Genomic DNA, 13,984 nt, shown 5'->3' with positions numbered 1-13,984 from the left:
GATCTGAGGCTTACCTGGCTTCCCAATCTACACCTTGACCTCCTAATCTGGGGCCCCACTTTACCCTCATTTCCAAAGGTACTTGATGCTATCAAGTTGTGGACTCTGGAGTCTCCTGGTTGGTGCTTTCACACCACCAGTTTGGGACTTGGTTTTTGGAGGTCTCCAGTGCACTATGATCCTCCATCTTCTTTCTAGACTGACATTTCGGTAGCCTTGCCTCCTTTCCCTTTTCTCATGTTGTTTGTTTTTATTTTAAAATTTTCCTTCTATTGGGTTTCATAGGGAAGAAAAAGTCAGACGTGTGTTCACCAAATTTACCAATCCCTTAGTATACCATAGCTGGAAGGAACCCCCAGTTTTGTTTTCATGGGTGCAATATCTTATGACTGTAAGCACATTCAGAGTTTTTTGTGTTTTTAAGTTTTCTAAAACACTGTAATTTTCAAAACACAAATCTAATAGCATCACCTTACTTCTACTTCAGTGACATCCTTCATATACATATGAATGTATAATTTTGCAGTAGAGTATTGATTTGTTTAATTGAGTATTAATTTGTTTAAAATTAAAAATGAGTTGAATACTTCGCGGTCAGGATTCTACTCTCCACTTTACCTTATGTTCTGCCAATTCCTTCTTTTCCTACTGTAGTCATTTCACACATTATTTGCCACCCCCTCCCCCAGTATTCAAGTCATTTACCTCTGTCCTGTGTGTTTTGGCATGCCCAGCTCACCTTTCACCACACCTCCCTCATGTTTTCAACTCTACTATATAGCTGCCTTTTGGTTCTCTGTAAGCCCTTTGGTCACTGGATAATGTGTTAGGTTAAAATAGTTTATGCTTTTCCAGGAACCAATAAGATATTTTCATTAGTTGAGTGTTGCAGATAAAAGCGAACACTAAACTAAGCTAGAAAAATAAAGAAACCATCATTTGTGCAACGATTTGCCTGAGTCTTTATTTAAACATTTAGGCTTTTTTTTTTTTTTTTTGGTACCAGGGATTAAGCTCAGGGGCACTTGACCAACTAAGCCACATCCCCAGCCCTATTTCGTTACTTACTTCGAGACAGGGTCTCACTGAGTTGCTTAGCACCTTGCTTTTGCTGCAGCTAGCTTTGAACTCTGGATACTCCTGCCTCAATCTCCTGAGCTGCTGGAATTACAGGTATGCACCACTGTGCCCAGCTACACATTTAGGCTTTTTGTTAAAAGTACAGCAAGAAGCAAGTCATAAATGCTTCAAAGCAGCAATATAAGATTGTGAAGCTTTCTCCTTAAGCACTTTGATAAGTAAGCCAGGTTGCTATACCTGTAAAATCTGAAAAATAAATATGGAAGGTAGAAATGTTATGGGTTTATATAAACTAAACTTCAAATTGGGATAGTTTAACGAATATCAATTTAGGACTTCATCACTCTGTAAAAGTGTATTTATGGGATTAGATATCTTAAAGTTTTAACTCCCTTATTCAATTGTACAATATGAAAGTAAATATTCATTTGTTTTGTATTTACAACAAAAACCTGGTAGTCACTCTCAATACGAAGAAAAGGTCAATAAATTGTAAATCAATTATGTTATGTGTATTACAATTATGCCATATTTCATAAACTTAAGAACTTTAAGAGTCATAATATTAGAATTTTAACTAATAGAATGATTAACCTTGAAATGGTTCACACACACATATACACAAAGACATATACAATTTATCACATATTTTGTAACAAATACAAGTAACAAATCTGAGACATGATACATAAAAATAAGCTCTGAAACTAGTTACTACAATCAGTAACTCTAAATTAGACCAAATTCTTATCCACATGAGCTTTTGAGAGAACATTAGGGTGTCTCTGAAATCCCTCCCTACTTTCCTGTCTTTGGCTATTTTCTGTTGCTATAATGAGATACCTGATACTGGATACCTTATGAAGAACAGAGGTTTATTAACTCATAGTTCTATAGGTTGGGAAGTCCAAAAGCATGGCACAATATCTAGTTGGCATCTGGCAGGGGCCTTCCTGCTAAAAGTTGCCTCCTTCATATATGGGAGGGAAACCTGGGGATACAGAGAAAGCCTGCTTTTATGATGAAGTCAGTCCTGTGGTAGCCCATTAATTAATGGCAATTCATGAAGTGATTATTCCATTCATAGGGTAGAGCCTTCACAACCAGATTACCTCTTAAAGGCCTCACTTCCCAGTACTGCCATAATGACAACCAAATTTCAACATGATTTTTTTTTTCCCCTCTAGAAATCAATGAATTGGGTTGGTGCACTACAAATATTTGGAACCTTCAGACGTCACATTCTAACAAGGAAAACACATAGAAGGGCCTCATCTGTAGGTAACTTTCTTGGTGAGAAAGAGCACACTTACTACACCAGTGATGGGAATTGAGAGTAGGTTTTCATTTTGCATATCACCTAAACAGAGCATCTTTCTTAAAAAAAAAAAAAGTTAAAAGTGGGGAGATCAAAAAAGTACTGCAGGGTGCTAAGATTTTAAAATTTGTTTTCAGCGCTAGAAAGGAAAGCACCATCAAGACACAGAAGAAATTTAAATGCATAATACAAAGTGAAAGAAGCCACTCTGAAAAGACTAACAAATTAACTAAACAATTTCTATGTTACTTATGATTTTTAGTTATGAATGTCAGAGACAAACTCAAGTTACTTTGGTTCTGAGGTATTTATTCCATGGAAACTGGAAAATTAACAAAGATAAGCCTCTCAGTTAGGTAATGGAGATATCAAGAAAAGGAACTGTCCAGGTCTCAGTAGAAAAATAAGAACCTGAGGAGTCTGTCTGAGCGTCTTAGAGACCAGACTGCCTTCAGGACCTGCTAGACCATTCCAGACAGGCACAGGGCAGGTCATACACCTAGGATGAGTGATCCCCTCATCAATCTCTACTCAACTTCTTTCTGTCCTTGCTACTGCCACTTTTAAAGCTATAAGTCAATTAATTCACGCCTACTCCTTGTCCCACCACTTTTTCAGTTGTCCGGAAAAAATAAATAAATAAATGAATAAAAAGGAAAAATCAGAAAGGACTTGGGTGGAGAGAAATACGTCCCAATCAACTGGTCTCTTCTTATTAATTCTATTAGGGGCTTTAAAGGATTTTGCTCTTTCAAGCTGACTACTGACTTTCTATTTTTTGTGTGTTCAATTCAAACTTGCAATAAAGAGACTTTGGTAGAATTAGTAACTATCATCTGTACTGGGCAAAGATCTCATTATATAGCTTCTTAGTCCACTCTTAGGTGATTTCCTTGGGTCAAATAAGATGTATTTTTCTTGATGAATTAATTATAAATGAAATTAATAAATGAAACCAGTTATGAAGTGATATTGTGATTTTTTTCATTACCAGGGATTGAATGGAGGGGCACAGCCATGCTAGCCAAGAGCTCTACCTCTGAACTCCATCCCCTGAAATATTGTTGATATTCAAAATATGTCTTTGTGTTTGAAAAGGTTGGAAACTACAATACTATATATCATACTGTTTCGTTGTTGGTAATCTGTAAATATCTCTAACAGTTTTGAAAGCTAAAATTATCTATGAAGATGAATATCCTATTTCTAGAAACTAATTGATAATATACATCATTTGCCTTTCATTAATAAGTGATAATGGTGATTTTCACCTTGGGTAATAATTATATTGTCCCTTTTTAAAAACACAAAAGCATATTTTCAAAAAAATATAATTTTATATTTTAAAGCCGTTTAAAATTGAATGAAAGGTAGAGATTTCCTCTACATCCTCTCCTCCCATTCACAAATTGCCTACTCCATTATCAATATCCTCACGAGAGTGCTACATTTGTTACAATTGGTGAACCTACCATGACAGGTCATTATCACCCAGAGTCCATAGTTTACATTAGGATTCAGTCTTGGTTTCATATGTTCTATGGGCTTGGACAAATGTTTAATCATGTGTATTTACCATGACAATAAACTGCAAAATATTGCTGCCCTCAAATGCTCTCCAAAACTATTTATCCCTCTCTCTCCCTAGCCCTTCGCCACTGATCTTTTCACTATCTCCATAGTTTTACTTTTTCTAGAATTGCCTTTTCTAGGTGAAATCATACATTGGGCAACCTTTTCAGATTGTCTTCTTTCGCTTAGTATTATGCATGTAAATTTCCTCTGTGTCTTTTTATGGCTTGATAGTGCTTTCCTTTTTAGCACTGAATAATAGCACTGAGTAATATTCCACCGTTTAGATGTACCAATGCTTATGCATTTACACTCTGAGGGACATCTTGGTTGCTTCCCAAGTTTTGGAAATTATGAATAAAACTGCTGTAAACATAAGTGTGCAGGTCTTTGTGTGGACATGTTTTCAACTCCATTGGGTAATTACTAAGGAGTGCCATTGCTGGATCCCATGATAAGAGTATGATTATTTGTACAAGAAACTAGTAAGCTGTCTTTCCAAAATGGCTTTGTCATTTTGCATTGCCACCAGCAATAAATGAGAGTTCCTGTTGCCCCACATCCTTGTCAGCATTTGGTGTTTTCAGTGTTCTAGATTTTGGCCATTCTGATGGGTATTCAGCTGAATCTTAATGTTGTTTCACTTTGTATTTCCCTGATAACATATGATGTGGGACTTCCTTTCGTATACTTGTTTGTCATCTATGTGTTTTTGGTGATGTGTGTTTTAAGGTCTTGGTCCTTTTTAAAATTGAGCTGTCTTCTTATTATTAAGTTCGAGGCCTACTTTTCAAAATATAAATCTAGAAAAAAAAAATTTTTTTGCCCTGATACAATTCTGTTAAAATCATTCATAGGATCCTGAGCCTCCTGATTAATTCTAGCGCTCTGAGAAATGTAAGAAATTTCAAGGCACATTTTAATTAAGTTTAATTTTCTCTTGCCCACAGCTATTCCATTTCTAGTGCTATGAGAATACTTGGGTTTTGCTTTCACTTCTCTTATAGAGGTGATAATGAGGGTGAAAGATGAGAAAAAAAAAATTCTTGCATACTTGCATGACCTCTGGGATAGTTCAATCTTCTACTTACGAAAATACAAAATTTACTTTCATTAATGTTAGTGAAAAAGTAAGAGAGAAGGAAAAGGAGTAGTTAAAAAGTTATGAAACCCTATTGATGCCACATTTAATAGTGTAAATCAAGGCAACAGCTCCCCAGGAGTGAAGTATCTTGCAGTGGGGTATGTAATGAGGGCTAATCCAGGACCCAAACAGTGGTCAGCCTGTAGTGGCTCAGGAGTACTCATTGTAACTCAAATTTGTATGCAAATCAAGCAGGCAGCTCTGGCAGATCTATGAAGGGAACAAAAAATGGTGACTTACAAGTCACAAAGAAGATTTCATAAAAATGATCCTGTGTTTCGCTGTGCTTGTTTTCACATTTAAAATATGAGTGTGAGATAAAGAGGCAATTTTGAGGAAGCTGAGATTCTGTGTAATCAGGACTCACATACTTCTTTTTTTTTTTTTTTTTTTTTGCCAATTTGAAATTGTTTTCATGAGTGTCCGGAGCCTACAGGAAGAAGTAAAAGAACTTCTGGGAGTTTTCTTTGACTAAGCTGCAGGACCCTGGAACCCTGGGGTGGGGGACACTGGGGGAATAGAGAGGAAAGAAGACTGAGCAGAAAGAGGAAAAGGGAGCACCCACCCCAGCCCCACGTGGCTCACAGAAAAGGGAAACTGGGTTTCCCAGGCTGAGCAAGTGAAACTGCAAAGGAACTGAGGTCTGCAGAAGTGCCAGCACTCTGAAAGATCTTGAGTCTTAGGTTGATACAAATCTGACAGACTGCAAGTCCATGGTCAAACCAGAGAAGCAGTCTCTGGACCCAAATCCAAGATGCAGAGTAAAGGGTAGGAGAACATTGGAATCAAAATGGTCATTAAAATGAATTCTTGGTCAAGCACCCAAGAAAGGGATCCCTGATTGTACTTTACAGTTTATCTTTAAAAAGGGTTTGCTTTTGAAGTGGAGCTGTAGCTCAGTAGTGGAGCATGAGCTTAGCATGCACAAGGCCAAGGCCGTGTGTGATTCCATAGCTTAAGGTGTAAGTGGAAAGGTAAGCAGCTCAGAGAGTGTTTGGGGGGAAATGAGTAGCATTCAATTTACTTGGGTCAAAACACTTGTGCCCTAAAACTATTCCATACTGCTACCACTTCTTCAGTATTTCATATTTTCTTATGCCTTATTTTACTTGACTTGTATCAAACAAATTTCAGATAATTTCCTTTCTTCCAAATATTCATGTCCTACTTTTTTTTTTCCTTATAAGGAGCTTTAGAAATGATCTACACTGGCTGTTTCCAACCCTCACTGCAATTTAGAATTACTGGAATGGGTACAGTCTGGTTGAAGGAAGATTCTTCAGGTCTTGGATGGGACAGAGGCACTTGCATTTCGAAGTACTCAGTGATTCCAAAACTCAGTGATTCCAATCACTGTTTTCATCAGTGAATCTCAAATTATTTGGCAAAATATTGGTTTCAGGAGATATTATCAGTGCTCCAAGAATAAAGAATGCTCTGGTCAGGTGGGCCTGGGAAACTGTCTCAGATTCTCCTCTTGACATTTTACAAACCACTGAAAGATATTAAAGACGATAATATGTGCTCAAGTGAAAAAGACTGTATACTTTTTCTAGGAGCTAAACAAAACAGAATAATTTGTGATAAGAAAATGTTTTTCTTAATTTCACTCAAGTAGTGGAAACAATTATGTGGAAAGCATTTAAGATAATTTTTCTCTACATATAAATTCTGTTAAATATAATGCTGGGTAAGATGTCCCTTTGTTGACGTTCCCAGAAAAGCACATAGTCTCAGTGGTAGGCAGAGCTGTACCAAATCTCATAACTGGTTCTGAACGCCTTCCCTACACCAACTGCTCAGAGTCTTAGCATGGGACACTATAACAAAATAGCTGGTGGCGCATGACTGTAATCCCAGCAGCTTGGGAGGCTGAGGCAGGAGGATCAGGAGTTCAAAGCCAGCCTCAGCAAAAGTGAAGCACTTAGCAACTCAGTGAGACCCTGTCTTTAAACAAAATACACAATAGGGCTGCGATGTGGCTCTGTGGTCCAGTGCCCCTGAATTCAATATCTCTGATACCCATTGCCCAATACCATAGAGTGGACAGCTTATAGATACAGAGAGTATTTCTTGTAGTAGTCCAAGATGGAAGCACAGGCAGATAGATTCAGGTGTCTGGCAAGGGCTTCCTGGTTCACAGTGCCTTCTCGCTGTGTCATCATCTGGTGGAAGGGGTTTCCACCATACACAGGGTTTTGAGGAATTGTGGAGCTCAGAGAATAATGGGTTATAGGGGTTTACGGACTTTGACATACCTGTAGAAGTATAGTTGCACAGATGAAGCTATTGACGGGTTGTCTCTGTTGAGTATTTATTGAGGCGAGCTTGTGATTGGCTAACTTTCAGAAATATGGGGCTGATGCCGATTGGTTGACTTGTAAAAGTTGTGCATGGAGGCAAATTCTTATTGATGGCTTGACCAGGGACCAAGCTGATTCCAAGAGCCATTTACCAATATGATTATAGAACAATCAGACTCTATCTACTGGTGTGTGCCACAGTCTGGCTGGGCACAATCAGGAGCCACTTGTCAAAAGAAACTAACTTTATTTTTAGAACCACACACGCCAAACAAAACAGCCTCTCAGGAAAAACCCTCAGAGCCTCAACTGCCACCACCGCCTTTCCACAAGCCTCTCTCTCCCACACAAGCTTCTCTCCACCTCCCACAATCCTCTTGCTCTTGAGGCCGATTGGCTGGGTCACATGGGCGGAGCCAAAAAAGTCCCCCAATGAGCAGCTCCGTGGTCTGAAAGGGCAGGGAAACAGCCCAATGAGCATCACCGCAGAGGAGCCAATCAGCTAGATGTTGCTGGGGCCGCTGTAAGCCAATCATCAGCCGGCAGCTGGAAGTTTGCTGGGGCCCCTTCGGCTGTGGCTCTCAACAGGTGTGGGAATTTCTTTCTGCTTCCTCATTTCACTTTACCAGTAATAAACCTGGTACTCTCCCTTTACCATCTTCAGGCTCCTTGTGCGTGTTTCTGCAAATGGTTAGAAGCTGAAGAGAAGGCAAGTATGACAGGTGGCCCCAAACCTCCCCATGGAGGTAGGATAAGGCCTAATAGTCAATGTGACAGCTAGGAGGAACTTAGAAGTTTTGTTCTGTTTATTTGTTTGCTTGTTTATTTATTTATTGTGGTCCTGGGACCTGAATCTGGGGAACCACTACTACTGAACTACACCCCCAAAGAATTTGTTCTGTTTAAAGCAACAAAAATGAAATGCAAAATATTTTCATGGGCCCCTGTAAATATCATGGGTCCTAGACACTTTGTCTAATGAAGAAATCATCTACCTGGGGTAGATGTTTAAAGGGGTTTCAAAGATTCTAAAACAATGAAACAACCTCTTTAAGAAAAAAAAAGTAACATAAGAAGTAGTATGAACCTCCCTTCTATCTAGGATGTAGAGAGAATGCAGGTGTTTTGGTCTCATATCCCAAGGAAGATGGTTACTTGGAAGTGGTACTTTGGTGTCTCTATATCTTCTGCATTAATTCTGGCTCCACTGTGCACCTGGGCTCATTTTGCTTCTCATTGTTTTCTTGGAGCCCTGTGCACAAGTTTGGCAGGATGCAGTCTCCTCACCTGGGCTTAGGTAAGGGAGGAGAGTGTGGTGCTGGTAACTGTCAATTCTATTGTGCTGGCCCTTCAGCATTAATCACATGGGGTAGCCAAGTGTCAAACTTAGAATACCAAGAAAACATAAAGAACCTCTTTCCCACTCCAGTCCTTTAGGAAAGCACCTTGGAAGGTAATACCTTCACCAAGGGATCTCTTCTATCCCATTCCTGATTCCCTCTTAGGTCCCCAGTCTTCAACATTACCCCTACCTCTATCCTTTATTTAGGGAAATCCCAGTTACCCTCAGGAATTTAATCTTGCTCTGGGTTCTGCAGCTCTGAATCATTTGGCTTAATCCTTAACTTCACACATTTTAACGGATGTAAAATTTCTTGATATTTTACGCAAGTAAAGAATCAAACTCAGTAGGTCTGAAGTGGGGCTCTAGACTGTGTAGTTCCACCAAATTCCCAGGTGAGGCCCATCTTGCTGACCTGCTACCATAGTTGGAATAGGGACTTTCTTTAACATTCTTAAGCAAGTGACTGACTCATCAGAGAAAAATGGGAAGGGCTGCTAGCACAAGCTTATGACACATTGCAGAGTTTTGACATCAAGTGGAGATCAGGCTGGGTTTAGGGTCAGCACATCAGGTGCCCTTTGTGACCTTTCACTCTTTTAAGTAGCAGAAAGTTGGGGCTGAGTTATGACATGAGGGAACTATAGGCACATTTGCCTCATGGACCCCTTCCTTCCTAAACAAATATTTAAAATTATATTTTATGACTGCATTGGTATCAAGATAAATACAGTCAATTCTAAATTCATTATTATATGTGTGTCTATCTATATGTATATATACATGCATATATATATATATATATATATATATATATATATATATATATAATCTTCTGATTTTAACAAAAATGAAAATTAAAATATTTTCATGGGCCCTTGTAAATATAATGGGTCCTAGGCACTTTGTGTAATGGAGAAATAATCCACCAGGGGTGTGCCTATTGGACCAAATGCACAGATCTATTGTGAGAAAAATCACTTCTCAAAGATGGACCTAAATTCCTAAGAAGGATAAAGTATTTTTTTAACTGCCTTCAAATCACAAAATATCTCCTTTTCTGTAGCACTACATTAATATTCAACACCAGAATTAATTTAATTTGTTCACTCCCCTCCCTGCTGCTTTCCAAATTGTGCTCATTTGGATTTGTCATGAATAAAAGAAAAGGGTATAGTATTTTAATGGCTGCATCCTTAATTACAAAAAAAAAAGGAGCTTTGAGACTCTTCTCCAGGAAGAGCTTGATTACATTTTGCGTCAAGGGCCTGTAGTTCTGCTCCATTGCCACCTGCAAGTATTTTATTCTTACAGTTGTAGTAGTTGGGGAACAGATGCAAGAGGAGCCCTGCGGTTGCAGTGGGGAGTAGAGTCCTGCCTGCATAGATTTCCTTCCATGCCTAACACTCCTCTGAGCAATACCAGGGCTCTTCAGAACTAATGGAACCCACTCCATCCACCACACTTATGTAAACAAGGAATCAGAGGGCCAGAAAGTGTGCTTTTGCCTTGTTTTTTAAATCATAAAGTTTGATGCGTTTCTAGGTACACTTGCCTCTTAACTTAGATCCTTGCCTGCTTTCTAGACAGAATGGTGAGTCACTTTGTTAGTCTGAATGATCTTGATTCCAGAACCCCTCCTTGATTTCCTGGAGATAAAAACAGAAAGCCCGGAATGGAATTGTCAAGGCCAACAATGTCCTACTCCCAAGGAAGAAATAATAATAGAACAAAGATAATTAAAATAATTTGGGCCACATGAGGTTGTAAGCACTTGACATATGTTACTTCTTTTTACTTCATTGTGGTACTACCAGGTGGGCATCAGCATATCCATAGAGGGTTTCTGTCAGTTGTACAGGGGTGGGTAGTTACTCAGCTGTGGAGTTAATCCATTTTCTAGTCAGTCTGACCACATGGTCTAGCTCTTAACCCCTCTTAGATATGGAGAGCCTTGAAAATTCCTATTCCAATACTGACTTTTTTTTTTTTTTTGCTTTCTTTTTCACTTAGCTTTTGCTGTTCTCCATAAAGTTGAGAAATTGTCCACATCCTTCCTTATCTACAGTGACTACTCACCTCACTTTCAGAATCCATCTGCAGACAAGAACTTCTGGTCATAATCCTAGTTATGAGATTTAAGTAAATACTATTTATTTATAATATAAAAACTATTTATTTATATTACTCTTGGGAGTTGAACTCTGTGTAGAACTATCTTGAAGACTCAGAGGGGAGTTTCTTGGAGGCTGCTGTGGAGTCAGAGCTGGAGCCAAGTGAAACCTGTTTCTGGTGCTCAGAGCACTTGCTCTCCCCACCCGGGGGAAATGCCCTCCATGTCTGGACATTATGTCTGAGTCTCAGAACTGAGCCATCCCCACTTGACCAATTATTCTGACCACATCCATGCACAGAGAACCGTGCAACACACAGACCTCCCGTCCCTGCTGCATTCATTGCCTCCCTGTCTCTGGGAGGCATTTGAGTGTTCAGACAGAAATCAATCTCTCTTAGAGTCAATGCTGGTCTTGGGGAAGTTGAGTAATCAATTTAATCCACTTCTGCCTCCTTTTTCTTATAATAAAATAGAAAAATAATTATAGTGCCTGTGTCATTTAGCTGTTATAAAGAATGAATGGAGCCAGGTACAGTGGTGCATGCCTATTAATTCTCAGTGGCTTGGGAGGCAGAGGCAGGGGGATCACAGGTTTGAAGCCAGCCTCAGGAACTTAGCGAGGCTGTAAGCAACTTAGAGAGATCATGTCTTAAAATAAAACATAAAGAGAGCACAAGATGTGTCTCAGTGATTGATTGCCCCTGGGTTCAATCCCTAGTAAAAAAACAAACAAAACAAAACAAAACAAAAAAAAAACAAAAACAAAACAAACAACAACAAAACATGATAATACATATAAAGCACAAAGCACTTAGAACATTGCCTGGTTCACAGTGAAGGAGTAATGTAGACTAACATTTACTATTATGAGATGGTTGGCAATAGGAGAGAAGACAAGGTGATCCTCATCCTGGGAAAATGGATAGGGTCTACTACTGGTGAAAGGTATCTCAAGAATTCTAATCTTAGTTGGGTGCTGTAGCACATGCCTGTAATCCTAGTAGCTTTGGAGGCTGAGACAGGATTGCAAGTTCAAAGCCAGCAAAAGTGAGGAGCTCAGGAACTCAGTGAGATGCTGTCTCTAAATAAAACACACAATAGGGCTGAGGATGTGGTTCAGTGGTCGAGTACCCCTGAATTCAATCCCTGGTACCCAAAACACCAACAACAATAACATCAAAAAAAAAAAAGAATTCTAATCTTAAAATATGATCAGATTATAATAGTGGATCACTGTGCTGCTGTGCTGCCTTCAGTTGGGTGCAGACAAAGCAGTATCCAGTTAATTTCTCGGTAGTTGTTAAACTAACTCACCTGGGAAAGCTATGTCTGTTAATCCTAGTCTGGGTCATAGTACCAAATCATCATGTCTGACTCACTGGTTTCACCTCCACTGGTCATAGGGTGGTATCACTTTATGAACAGAACTTCTAACCCTGAGCTCAGTTTTCTTCTTCATCTGCTTCCTTCTACGTACGTTCATGACTCTGTCTTGTGTTTATCTTGTGCCACTCCTAAATCATGAGTTTTTACAACTGGGACTTTCTGCCTTTTACATTTTCTTTTCTTTTAAACAGTGTGTGTGTGTGTGTGTGTGTGTGTGTGTGTGTGTGTGTGTGTGTGAAAAATACCAGGCATAAACTGGTGTGGTGAACACTGTAGTGTGTGGCTCCATCCCTTTTAAAAATGAAGGACTTTGTCCCAGATGCTGGGAGTGTTATGAGCAATAGTTCTCAGTGGTCATCCCTAGGTGGAGGACTCCAGCTGAAGAGAGCTTCTTTGCCCAAGGTCAAGTCATTCTCTGAGGTGGCCTGGATCCCAGGAATGATCAATGTGGCTGTATAAAGACTCATCTCCCATCACCAAATCAGGACAACTTTAAAGGGACATCCCAGCTCCAAACTCCCTATACTCTTGGCTGAGACTCTGTTGAGATGAAATTGAGCATCAGCCACACCCTCTACACAATACTGCTTTCTTCATTGCATTCTAAGAATACTCTCAAATTAATCTCTTACATGAGAATCTCCATCTCATAGACAGCTTCCCACCAAGTTGTGACACGTATAAAAAAAATTTGTATCATTTAGGGGATAATAAAACAAGCATTCATGTACCTTTCATCCAGCTAAAGATGTAGAGTATCTTACCAGTATTTGAAGGCCCACTATGTGCCCCCTCCCTTTAGGCATCCCATATTCTCACCCCAGGTAATTACTATTCTGAATTTTGTGTCAATTATTTTGAGTTTATATTTTTACCTTATATATGTAGGTATTTTACATAGTACTTTCTCCTTAGTTTTGAACTTTAAAAAATGCATCCCAATACCCTATGCATTGTGGTAGTCAAACTTTTCCTTCCACATTATGTTTTTAAGATTAGCATGACAGTTGGAACAAAGAATGTTCCATAAATATTTGTTCTCATTTTCATTCTCATGATACAAATTTTCCCTCACAGTCCTCAGAAAAAAATCAACCCTGGGACTGTGGTTATAGTTCAATGGAAAAGCGCTTGCCTAACATGTGTGAGGCACTGGGTTTGATTCTCAGCACCATACACAAATAAATAAAATAAAGGTACATCAACAACCAAAAAATATTAAACAACGACAACAACAACAACCTTGCTGATGCTTTGAACTCAGGTTTCCAGCCTCCAGAACTGTTGTTTGTGCCACTCATTTTGTGGTACTGTGTTGCAGCAGCCCTAACAAATTGATGCACTCTATATTCTCTTTCCTCCTCTATCTGTATGCTCCCTGGACCTCACCATGAGAATAAAGTAGGTATATAGGGTATGTATGTTCTGAGAGCTCTGTTATCATGTTATGGGAACCAGCCTGAAAATGTGGACGACTTTTCACAATAAGTCCATGCTAATGCTGGGAAAATCAAGTACTTATTCAGCTTTTCAGTTTCTGGGGGAAATAATTAAGAAAATCAGCAGAAGTTAAAAATACAAGAGTTGTGATACTAGAACTGGACTGGGATGAGTTATAAATGGATAGACACTACCAAAGTAGCAATTTTTTCTTTACAGGGGGAGCAGTAAGCATGGCTATTGAACAGACACTGGGCAACAGGAGTCAACAGGTGAAAAAGAG

This window comes from Marmota monax, unplaced genomic scaffold (genome assembly GCF_021218885.2).
Source record: "Marmota monax isolate L192 unplaced genomic scaffold, Marmota_monax_Labrador192_F-V1.1 WCK01_AAM20220418_F8-fsc00027, whole genome shotgun sequence".
NCBI classification, from domain to species: domain Eukaryota; kingdom Metazoa; phylum Chordata; class Mammalia; order Rodentia; family Sciuridae; genus Marmota; species Marmota monax.
The sequence above is the reverse complement of the archived record's forward strand: the minus strand, read 5'-3'. Positions refer to the sequence as shown.